Raw genomic sequence first — 13,280 nt, 5'->3', positions numbered from 1 at the left:
TACAAGGTATGTTTTGGCTATAAATTGAAAGAAGCTCCTGTAGATAAGAAGGATTGGCTGGTTAATTTGTTTTGGCACAAACATCTACTTCATAAAGCAGGTTCCTTTGCTTGGATGGCTTTCTAGAGGAAGATTCTAACTGGTGAAAGACTCCTTAAATTGGTATTAATGGGCCTAGTAGATGTGTATTATGTCAAAATCAAGAGGAGACAATTGATCACCTTCTGCTTCATTGCAAATTCTCTAGCAACTGTTGGTGGCATTTTGTGGGTAAATTAAATCTTGCATGCCCTTTTTCAAAAGGTTTGGATGATTGGTTTCTACTATGGCCTAAATCAAAATGCAGGGCATTATTTGGGTATTTATTTGTCATCCTACCCTTACTGCTGACTTGGGAAATTTGGAAAGAGAGGAATCAGAGACTTTTCTAGGATAAAGATATGGGCCAGATTGCCCTCTGTGGGAAAATTGAGAATCACCTGGTTGAGCTCCTGAACGAATCGGCTAAGTCCAAATCACTGAAAAAGAATCTATTCATTGACTGGGATTGGAAGTTAAAGCTTGCATTTCCAAATTTGATCATCCCCCTACTTTTTGGAAGTGGTAACCCTGTGATACCAGCTAATCCAAGATTGGGTGTTAAATAGGAAATCCTAGATCGAGGGTGGCATAAGATTAACTTCGATGGTGCCTCTGCAGGGAATCCAAGGCGGAGTGGAATTGGATGTATTATTAAAGATTATGAAGGCATCTATATTAAGGAAATATATGAAGATATCGGTATGGCCACTAATAATGAGGTTGAATTCCGAGTGACATTAAGAGGTTTGCAATTGGGGATAAAAAGAATCCATTTGGAGGGTGATTAAATGTTACCAATGTTGTTGGTAGTAACCAAACCCCTAGTTGGCGTCTTAACCTATGTCTTCAACCGATGGTGGATTTGCTTGAGACCGTTGAAGAATTTTGGATTAGCCATATGTAGAGAGAAGGTAATATGGAAGCAAACAAACTATCTAAGATGACAAGTGTAGATGGAGACCTTGATCCGGGGCATATGGCTAGGGTATAGATAAATTTTGATTATAGAAATGAATATGGTTAAAGTGCTCAACCTATCTTAGCAGAAGAATGAACCGACTTTGTTTCCCCGATGGTCTTGGTTTCTACCGATTTGTAGTACTTACCGGGAGATGAACTCTTATCGAGTGTGGGTTTTTCTTTGATTGTGGTATCCTTCTGGCTCCTACCGGTAGGGGTATCCCACTTGACTGCGTGACCTCTATTGGTTGGCAATGTTGTCATTTGCATAGGTCTCTTGCACTTGTCTCTTACCGGTATTTATTACGTCCTGGTAATATGGTCTTACCGGGGTCATTTACTCCAGGTTGGAGTAGATGCTATCAGGAAGATAATCTAGCAAAATTTCTGATAAGCGGCTGCAATCGGTTCTCTCCTCAAGTCACCCTGTGCGGATGGAGGCCTTGATTCGAGACATACGGTTAGGGCACAACTATATTTGATTATGGTGGTTTACGTGATGTAACCTATCTTAGTCTAAGAATGGAACAACTTTGTTTCTCTGATGGTCTTGGCCTCTATCGGTATTTTTTATGGTTCCGATAATATGATCTTACCAGGGTCATTAACTCCAGTTCTGGTGCAAATGCTGTTAGAAAGTTAATCTATTGTCCATTATTACTATTAGATATGATAAAGTCAGATGATGACTGACATCAAAGAGGCAATCAATTGCGCATAAAGGTGACATGCTTAAGTTGTGTTTTGTTTGTACAAAGTAATTTGGCACGGTTTAGCCAGGTCCTCGAGCTCCTCAACCTTTATGAGCTGTCGAGATAAATAAATGAAGGTCTACTTAGTTTAAACATATCAAACTCTTCCCCTTTCTTGCTCTACTGTTTATACAATGGATACACTGATATTGTTGGAGGAAACATGCCATCAGATGGCGTTTCTTGGCAAAATTTCTAATAAGCACCTGCAATCGGTTCTTTCCTCAAATCACCCTTTGATTTTGTACTGTGTAAAAAGAATTTTTGGGAAGGAATTCTTAATTGTATACCACAAATATAGAGCCAATGCAGACATTCCAACTTTCTTTCTAGTGATGCTGCTCTACGTGGGGACTAGCAAGCAAAGGTCGAAGCTGTTCACTCAAATGGTGTTCGAGCACCACTTCCTTGGGGAAATTGACATCGTACTAGATAATGTCGATGACAGTCTCAGAATGCCTTTCCCCAAAATTATTATATGAGTTTGGGAAATGGTGTGGAGGTGAGGAAATAGGTGATAGTAACCTCTCTTGATTTAAATACCTTGGAGGCCTCCTGGCCTTTCATTAACAGAAATATTGAGTTCCTTTTCAAGGTTGCCGAAATACTGCCCGACTTCATGACTGCCTAGAGAAAAACATATATTCAGGATGAATGGCTTTCGGGCAGAGGAGACATTGGTATTTTGGCCAACAGTGACATTGACGATGGCAACTCTTGGGGTCTTGGTCGTGGAGAAGAGTGGTTTCCAGATGATGTTCACCATTCTTGGGAAAAAGAGGAATCGATGGCTCATTTTGCTTGCAGAATGATTGCCCGGTAATATTGGGTGGTGTTGCTGCTCCTATACCAGATGACAAGGACCCAGATTCAAGCTCTGAAGATTCTTGAAATGTCTTGACCTCCTCGGCTCTATGTGTCGGTTCTATTTGGAATTCCATTTCTCAAGTTCTTTGTACTGTTAAGAAGATTGTAGGCCTTTGGCCAAATTAGGCATAGTAAGAGCCAACATTTTGTTCTCCTCCGGTTGGTTCTGTCTAGCAATGTAGGATCCTTGCTAGCTTGGTTGGTTTTTGGTCATTTTTCGGAGCAATGGTAGGGGGTTTTCTTCCTGGTTCTTTCCCCCTACGACTCTTTCTGAACTAGGTTTGTATTTTTCAAATTTTGATTAATACAAGGGTGCTGTCCCTCTGTAGTTATTAATTTATTAAAAACAAAAACCTTCAAATGCAAGTTGCATCCCCTTTTTGGCTAAATTAAATTATTTTGATTTACCAAAACTACCTATTTTCCCTCACCCACTTGCAAAATCCTACATTCCCCTAATAATTCTTCTAGAAGCCTTCTAATCCTATCCTAATCATGTCCTATTCTCCTAATCACGTCCCATCCCTAAAATTGGGGAAGTCACTTCTCCAAATTTGGGGAACGTCTTCAAAATGTTTTGAAGACTCTACCTTATTCAACAAGCTAACTTGTTGAGTTCCCCAAATTTGTAAGAGCCTTATAGATTAGCCCCAAAAGTCTTCTAAGACATTTAATTCCTCTTACAAACCCACACCCCTTAGCCATAATGGTTTTCCCTTAACCATTTACCCATGTTGCACAAGAGTTTACCACTTGGGTAATAGCATGCCTCCCTGGTTAATGACATTATCCATGATGCCACTCCTTGAGGTTATCCCTTATTGCTTGATTAGAATCCAATGCTTGTTTAGCATCCCCTCAAGCCCTCTCAAGGTGACATTTGTGAAATTGGGATTGGATTGAATCTATCCCATGGATTGATAACTTTCAATCCTAGCCCTTGTTGAGATTACTCAATCTCAACCATCTATTTCTCTTTTTTCCCTATAAATAGAGCCCATTCCTTCTTCAATTCATCAAGTCTTTTGTGCATCAAAATTATAGTCACATTTCAGGTTAAGGAGCTCTCTTTATCATCACCAAGCATCAACATCATCCTCAAGCATCCATAGCACATAGTTTAGCTTCATTTAGTTGCATTTTAATTTTCCATCCTAGCTTAATTTTACTTCTTTTATAATTTTTGCATTCTCATCTTAGTTTTATTAACTCACATAGCATACTTAGCTTTCAATTTGGAATATACTTTGCCTCCTAGTCACCTAGCTTGAATCCTTCATCTTCATCTTCATCTTCATCTCTTAGCACTCACTAGAATCTTAGCTGCACCCATTTCGATTCTAGTTGCATTTTTTATATAACTCATTCTCTAGGTTGTCATCTTGAGGATCAAGTGCTCTTCCAAGTGAGGGCCACCTTGAATCTTAGAGATCTTTAGAGATAGAGGACAATGAGGCAATTTTAGAGTATTTAATCTATTCATGTGTTTTGATTTCTAACATCTAATGCAATGCTTCATTGGTGTTTTTGAATTGTTTTCCCTCTTGCAGGTGGAAGACCACATCTCCAACATACATTTTTGGCGCCCATTGTGGGGCTTGTAATACCCTAAAAATGATCATCTAAACCATGGGCCCCTAATCTCGACTACATCACCAAGGTCCTAACCAAAGACAATTAAATCAATCTTGAGCATCTAATTAATTAATTCCTCGGTCATCAATGTCATATGGCAAATAAATCATTCTAAATTAATTAAATATTTATCTAATTAATTAATCATTCCAAGTAAATCATTTTAATCAATTATCTTATTTATTTAATTAAATATCCTAGCATATTTAATTAATAAATAAATTTGCCATTAAATCATAAAAAATGAATTAACTGAAAAATGAATTAATTTAAAAAAAGGAATTAATTTGAAAAAAAAGGAATTAATTTGCAAAAAGGAATTAAATTGAGAAAAGAAATCAACTTGAGATATTTCTTTTTCTAAATTTGAGATAACTTTAGAAATCTTAGAAAAGCAAGAAAAGAAATTAAATTGAATAAATCATTTTCTCTAAATTTAAACTCAAAGCAATCTTGAGGAAAGGATTTAGTTGCATTAAAATGGCTTTTTCTAATAAAACAAATCTTGAGCAAAAAAAAAAAATATGCATGAAATTAACTGATTTTTATCTCAAGTGCATGACTTCAATTGATTTTATCTCCAATGCAAACTCAGACTTATAATCCAAATGCATTAAGTCAGGCTTTAATTGAATTTATCTCAAAATCAACTCAATCTTAATCTCCTCTGAAACTGAATCAAAGCATCCAATCATTTCAATTCACCTAGATTGCGCTTTCTCTTGAGGAATCTCAACTTCTCATCATTAATCAATCTTGACCGTTGGTCTCTCAATCAAAAAACCCCCGGAGATTTATTGTTATTATGTTGTTTTTGCTCTAGAATCATTGAGAATATTGTGTATTGGGATTATTGCATCTTATCTTTTTGCATATTAGTTTAATCATGTTAGCTTGATTAGAATCATATAGCTTGATAATCATTGCTTGCATCCATTTAGCTTAATTTGCTTAATCTTGCATTCATTTAGCTTAATTTTGTGCTCATATAGATTAAATCCTCCATCTTGGTGTAGTCTAGTCACTAGTATTGCTTTTATAAATCTGAGAGCAAGTCATTGGTGTAGTCTAGTCACACACACATTTTGGTGCCCACCGTGGGGCTCGAGAATTCAATTTTTTGGCCTTGCAATCATTTCCTTTTATTTTTTAGATTTCGTCCATACAGTCTCTGCAAATTGTCGTACAAGCTTTGGTATCACATAGTACAAGTTCTGAGTTTTATCGTATGGTTATGTGGGAATCCTCATATGATATTCTGCATTTGTCATTTTTATTCAGTATTTACTCATCTAGTTCATTGCGAATACTCGTTTAGTTTTGTCAGAATTATCGTACGAATTTCTGATTTTCTCATTTTAGAAACATTATACTTTTTAGGGTTTTTCTTGAATTGAATTTGATTTATTAATGCTAACCCTGATCTGTCTTCTGTCTGTTGAGATATTTTCACAGCATAACCGGTTTTTTGCAGAATGCTTGTCAAAGAATTCATCAATCAAACTTATGCCTGTCAAAGAATCCATTGATAAAAAACAACATGACTACTGATGCGTTGTTTTTGCAAGTTGCCTAAGGCAAATCAACTAAACATTGTGTATTCTTTAATTCATTTCTAGGCATTTAATTTGTGATATGGTTAATGAACAAGTCTACTTTTCATGTTTGGGAAGAGTCTAAAAGGTAGGAGTGTATGCTCTTGTCTGCATAGACAATCAGAAATCCAGACCCTTGAAGCTTTTCTAGTTTTGAGATTTGTGTTCCTTTAGCGGGCCTATCATAATGGGAAAAAGTAATCACCATGTGAGAACAACCCAAGTGAGTACAACTAAACCCAAGCATTCCAACTCACTATAATAAATAGGCCTTTCGGGATTAAAGTCTTGAAGGACGAGATTGTTTGAGTTTTCTCTTTGAGATCTCTCATATCGGGCATTTTGTAGGGCCTCGTGGTCTCAATCACACTTGTGTGACTACAACTTGTTTCAGTACCTTGTCGGGCTATAGGCCTTAATTGCGTTTGCATGACTTCAAGGAGTAATTTCAAACAAAAATCCTTACTAAGAACTTTAAAATAAAAGCTACCCGGTTCACCTCCGAAAGGGGGATAATCTTTGTGCAAGAGAGATAGTAACTCTCTGAAGATACTTTCCATTTCATGCCCCCATTAGCATTTGGAGTTGGCTAATACGGTGTTGAGAATCCATTGGTTGAGACTTAGCGGCCGTATTCTGATTAGCTATTGGGTGTGTACCTTAGTTTGCAAGCAAAGGTTTTGTCTCCCAGCCAACTTCCTTAGAATTAGCGTGTTGTGTTTGAAGTCACTTTGGATTTTGCGTGTTTGTTGTGTTTTTGTCCTGGAAACTAAAAATTGAAACTCTGAAACTTGAAAACAATCAAAAACATCAAAAAATCAGTGTGTTGGATCTCAAATCAGTAGATTGGAGGATTCTAAGAATATGCCAAATTCTATCTTTAAATTCCCCAACTGACTTGGTCAACTATAGAGTTATTAACTCTCTCACTTTAGGCTTTGCAAGACCTAGGCGGGTGTACCTATTCACTAGTTGTTAACTTAGTGTTGTTTATAGCAGATTGTGTGATTTTACTCAAGCTTGACTCCTACCTCAGAATGGCATTGGGTTCTGGGATAGAGATATAGCAGACGAGTTCAAGATTGTCGTTTAATGGAAGTTATTTGGTCTTTGTTATCTATTCTATAAATCTAAATGTCTATGCTACTCACATTCCTACCTGATATCCTAATGGAAACTATTCTATGCTTGAAAGTAAAATTGTTATTGATCTGAAAAGGTTTTCACTCTCAAATGATCAGTGCCTTACCTCTTGTTGGGCTACAAAGTCTGAATTTCCACTAGGACTTAATGTGCAACTCTTATGGGACAATGTTTAAACCCACCCTCATGATGAATCTTTCAGTTATCCTTCCTCCAATAGATCTATTTTAATCAACTTTTTTAATAGTTTGCCTAAATGAGTTTAACCCCTATCCTAAGAGACCATTCAAGGAAGAAATGCAGGGAACAATTATATTTCACAGACACTTTATTCAAACTGATAACAATAAGGAAATCAACTTCACTATGAAGATTTTAAAGTAAATCTTATCTCTTTGAGATAATACCACAAAAGAACTGCCTACAGGAAAGCAATAATCTATAACACTATAGAAAGAAATGCAATTGATTATATTGGAACCAGTTTCTGTAAGTACAAAATGTCTCCAAAGTTATTATTCTGAAAATCTTATTCTAATATCCTCTTCTTACAAAAGTTCTTATATATATATGATACCAAAAGATGCCTTCTTGAAGAGGTACATCCTTTGGGACATTTGATTATAGTTTATTAACCACTGGAAGCGTTTAATTAATCCCAAAAAGTTTATCATTAGTACACCGCCTTCGGGTTTCATCCCTTCGAATATTTTAATCTGAAGTTCTTTTTACTTTATCGGCGTAGGTCTCCCCAATCATTCCATCCAGCATCGACACAACATATTCATCTCTCTTTTGATGGACCAAGTCATCCCGATGAATCCTCCCTCGATTGAGTTTTACTTTTGCCTTTATGTCCATTGGAACAAGTTATTCTGATACATCCACCTTCTATCCCTCTATGGCATTCTGCCCATCAGGCATCGACACAACTCAGAAAATGTTTCTCCGATGATGCACGTTACCCTGATAAGTCTTTCTTCGTGGTCCACACCTTGCTTCCCTTGTCGGGTCATCTATTCGGGCATCACAATGACTCAATTTATGTTTCCCTGAAACATCATTTTCCATTGATAGTCATTCTTTACTTTGGTGAAACTGACATCATCGCTGGCATATCTCTTGATCTCATTGATATCTTCTTCTTTGTTGAAGCTTTACTTTAGGTGTCCATGTCAATGTAATATTTCATCGAAATCTTGCTTTCGATGAAATCCTTTCCTCACCAAGTCTCTCCATTGTTTTATCGATGTTAGAATTCCATCGAAACAGTTTCACTATCCAACCCTTGTACCAGTATCGATGAAATTCCCCCTTTTGGTGAAAGAAGGAAAACTTCCTTCGATCTCTTATGTTCGATCGATAACAAGTTATTGATGGAAATCTCTCATATTTATTCAATGCCATGCCACATGTCACCTTGTGCTTGACTCACAGATCCACCTATTTGCCACTTGGATCTGCCACTGGACCTGCCCCCCCCCCTTGTCGCCAAGTCGCGACGGTATCTGGCGAGTTGTTTCTCCTTGCGTAATAGAGACAATTGTTGTATTATCCGCAATCACTGTCCGATCTTCCCAACTCGCTCAACCTTTATCTCTCATCCTTGCCAGTCTGTATAACTTTGGTTTCCATGGGATGTGTGCGTGCACGTGGGGTCCATTGGATTGCCAAGATCCCTTCATGCCAAAAGCTATTTATCTTTTGATACTTTCATTGTGTGTGGATTTTCACTTAAATGCAAAATATTCTCTCCCCACAACCAATGTGGGATAACACCTTATGCTTGAATCCTGCAGGCTTCTCTTTTCTCTTGCTCACTATTTTGCGTTCCTCGGGGTAACATAATCTGCTCGAATTTCCTTCCTTGAGCCTAGCTGGACCATCCTCATCAGTGTAACTCATTGAGCCCTTTCCTGCCATTTGCACCCTGGGAAACTGCCATCAGATTCATCAGTATAAGTTGTACCGATCAACATGCACCCCTTTTCTCTTCAGGCGATCTTATCAAGGTAACTTATGCCGATAAGTCAACTTTCATTTTCTTTGCAGGATATGATTTCTTTCTTGAATACATAAGTTTATGAGCTACTCAACGGATTTCATAGGAACTAAATCAAAGGTGCAGAAGGCATATAGACCATAATATTTGAGGTGCTTGATGGACTAAAAATTTATTCAATTAGGATTTGTGGATGTATTTTAGAAGTGTTCACAGAATCATTCTACTCATGGGACCCTAAATTTGCCAGAATTTAAGGTTCCAACAGTGGCTTTGTCTGGGGATGGGGGTATGCTATGGGTACCTTCAAGAATCCAACATCTTTGGTTTAAGGAAAACATACAAATGAAAAGGCCATGGTATATTCAAAAAAATGGGTCCTAATCTAGTATACATGGAAAATATCTTGTTATTCAAGAAAAGAATTTTTTAAGGAACTGTCCATGTACTGGCAATTCCTAAATTTCTCTTGTAGCACTCTGTAAAAAATAGGAATCCTCTCTTGCTTTGCCCATAATTATGTATGGTCCTAACCATAAGGCTTCAAACTTTCCATGCTTGCCCTTGTCCTGATTTCTGGCATCCCACATTTAAACCCAATCTCCTTCCTCAAATTTTCGGTCCCCGGCCTTTTTGTCATATAACCTCTTCATTTGCCTTTGGGCCTTGATATTTCGCTCCTGAGCTTCGATTCTTACCTCATCTAACTCAACCAATTGTTCAAACCTCTCCTATAGAGGATCAACCTTATCGATTCCTTCTTGAATCATGAATTTATGGACTCACACCAGGTTGTCAAGAGGAATTTTGGCTTGTTTTCCATACACTAATTCGAATGGAGACTTTCCCGTAGATTTTTTTACTGTAATTCTGTCTGCCCAAAGTGCTAAATTCAACTTTGAGTCCCAAGCCCTTTTGTTATGTCCAAGTATTTTCTTAATGATCTTAAGAATGTTTTTATTACTAGATTATGCCTGTCCATTGGATTGAGGATGGTATGGAGACGAGTGTGATACCTTAATGCTGTATTCCTCACAGAAAGTATCAAATTCTTTGGATCTGAAGCACATACCATTATCAGTAATTATTCTTGCAGGGGTACCAAACCTGGTAAAAATGTTCTCCATCATGAACTTAGTCACCACCTTACTAGTAGCTTGTTTGGTAGGGATTGCCTCTACCCATTTAGTAAGGTAGTCAGTGGCCACCGATATCCACTTGTGCCCTCCACTCAAATGATCTATTATCTCTCCAATGAAATCCAAGCCCCATTGATGGAAAGGTTCTTCCACCTGCATAGGTCTTAGAGGCAATGCCCCTTGGTATTTCATTTTCCCTGAAAACTTCTGGCATGCCTCACAGTTCCTGACATATTTATAAGAATCATTAAAAACAGGTGGCCAGTAGTACCTTGCCCTTAGTATCTTGTGAGCAGTGATTTTGGTAGAGAACTGTCCTCCAAATAGTCCATTATGCACTTCCTTCAATACCTTTTCAGCCTGAGACCCATCCAAGCAAAGTAAAAAGATTCTATCCCTATTCTTCAAATATGGATCTCCATCGACTATCACATATTTGGCTGACTGTAGCTTTAGAGTCCTCTTCTGGGTGTCATTCATACCATCGGGACATTTCATGTGCTTTAAGTAATATACTATATTTGCATACCAATATGTATTTTCAATACTGAGGTTAGTTTCTTCCAACCCTACTTCATTTACCTGAGCCTCTTCCATGTCTTCTTCGGCCAAAGAAAAAGAAGAGCATTTTCTAGAGTTGGGAAAACAAGGCGCTAAACTTCCCATTGATTATAACATTGAAAGCCTTATCACTAAAGAAGAAGATACTCCACTAATGATGGTAAACAAACAATTGCAAGCATTACAAACTAAAATCAAGGAACTGAAAAACAAGGATAAATCATCTACAAAGTATTCTTTGGACACGATCTACCCTTTCCCATTTGACAAGAACCTTTACATGCCTCCATTTCCTTTAAGAGTGGAAATTCCTAAGTTTGACAAATATGATGGTAACTCAGATCCTCAAGACCATGTCCGAGAATTTCTAGGATTTATGTATGGATTTCATGCATGAATAGACATATCTCATGCATCTCTTTCCAAGAAGTCTAGGAGGACAAGCTATGGAGTGGTTTTCAAGCCTGCCCATGGGCATTAAATCTTTTGAAGAATTGGTTAAATTGTTTTTACAATAATACTCCTATAACATTCATCATCCGGTCACAATGATTGAGCTCTGTAATACCAAACTAGAGATAGGAGAACCTTTTCTCACTTTCCTTCAACGTTGGAGAAAGATGTTTTCTAGATATTCACGACCCATTCCTGATTTTGAGAAGATGGACATATTTGTTAATAATCTGATTCCTGAGTTGAAATATAATAGCCAAATGCAAGTATACCCTTCAATCAACAAGATGGTGGACAACGCTCTCAAAATGGAAGACGTGCTTGTAAGGAAAGGAGATATATCACTTTATAAAGAAACACATCAAGGCTCTAGTTCCAAAGAGAAGAACAAATACTCGAAATATGACAAAGATAATAACAAAAATGTTGTTAATGACAGAGTGGTTGATAATGTCAAACCAAAATCAAAACCCATAGTATTCAATCTAACTAGCGACACACAAGCCCTCAAAGCAGTTGAAAGCACTGCAGAAAATCCGCCTAAGAAATCAAAAGTGATTTAAAGAGAAGCCTTGGGTTTCAAAACCTAAACGTGATTTTACTCCTTTGGGAGAATCATATGAGTCATCTCTTAAGACTCTGTTGGCAAATGAACTGATCATATTGCCTGACAAATCCAAGCCATATGATCCTAAGGTCAAACCCAAATGGTGGAGGGAAAATGAGGACTATGAATATCATCAAAACAAGGGTCATACAACAAATAATTGCATGAAACTCAAACATGAGATTCAAGACCTCATCGATGCTGGAAAAATTATTGTTGGAAATCATGCAACCAATGCTTATCACAAAGCTTTCAAAGATCCCTTACCTTCTTATGAGCAGGGCGATTCCTCAAAATCCAAGGGAGGTGCCAAAGTCAATTACACCTATACCAACAATGATAATATGATCAACATGCTTTAATCTTACCAATCTAGATATTGCAATGTGATCATAGTCAATGATAAACAAAACAAAACACGAACTATGAGTGTCTAGACCCATTCTCAAAAAAAGGTTACTCTCAAAGGAGCTAGTTCCTCCTCTCTTGATTAGACATCATCAAATCTATTGACAACATCAAACCTACCGACTTCTTCACATAAACAACCAGATATGATCACAACTAAATCTAAACAACTAGTTTCATCATCTTATTTTGGTTACAACATTGTTGAACAATTAAAATGAACTACCACTCAAATTTCTATTCTTGAACTACTTAAAATCTCTTATGCTCATAGAGAGATTCTGGACAAAGCTTTGCTCGCTACTAACGTCCCTAAAGACTTAGATTTGAGTCGATTTGAATCTATGGTGGGTCATCTAACTTCACCTCACTACCTTTCCTTCTCTAAAGAAGATGACAATTCCCTGAATCATCCACATAACCAACCATTGCACATTGAAGCTATGATCCATAAACACCAAGTCAAGCATGTTTTGATAGATGGAGGTGTTGGGTTGGATATTTGTACCTACAATTTACTGATGCAGTTGAGATTTTTTGATAATGTCATTGATCCAACAAAGAAAATAACAATCAAAGCTTATGATGAAGAAGAAAGAACCTCTAAAGGTTTGGTACTATTACTGATCAGGGTAGGACTTGCGAAAAGAGATGTTATTTTTTAGGTGCTTGATCTTCCTCTATCCTACAACATCTTGTTGGGCAGACCATGGATTCATGAAATTCAATAAGTGTGATCTACATACCATCAATGCTTAAAATTTCCCTACAATGGAGTTGAAGTCAGTGTTCCTGTTGATACAACCTACACCTGTAATGCTTTAAAACAGTGTGCTGATACCCTTGTTCCCCATAACAGAGTAGCCTCTACAGCTAAAAGTTTAGAAACTTTGATGAAAGACTTAGAAAAGAAATTGAAAATCACAGGTACTAGCATGGATGGATACAAGATAGAACCTGTACTCTCACTAATTTCATTTCCACCATCACCAAGACAGTCTGGAAAACTATCTAAGGCTATGAAGCCACAAAATTCAACTACAAACGTCATCTATGATGATATTTTTGTACAGTCCT

The sequence above is a fragment of the Cryptomeria japonica genome, chromosome 5 (genome assembly GCF_030272615.1).
Source record: "Cryptomeria japonica chromosome 5, Sugi_1.0, whole genome shotgun sequence".
Classification (NCBI taxonomy): domain Eukaryota; kingdom Viridiplantae; phylum Streptophyta; class Pinopsida; order Cupressales; family Cupressaceae; genus Cryptomeria; species Cryptomeria japonica.
This window is presented reverse-complemented; position numbering follows the sequence as displayed.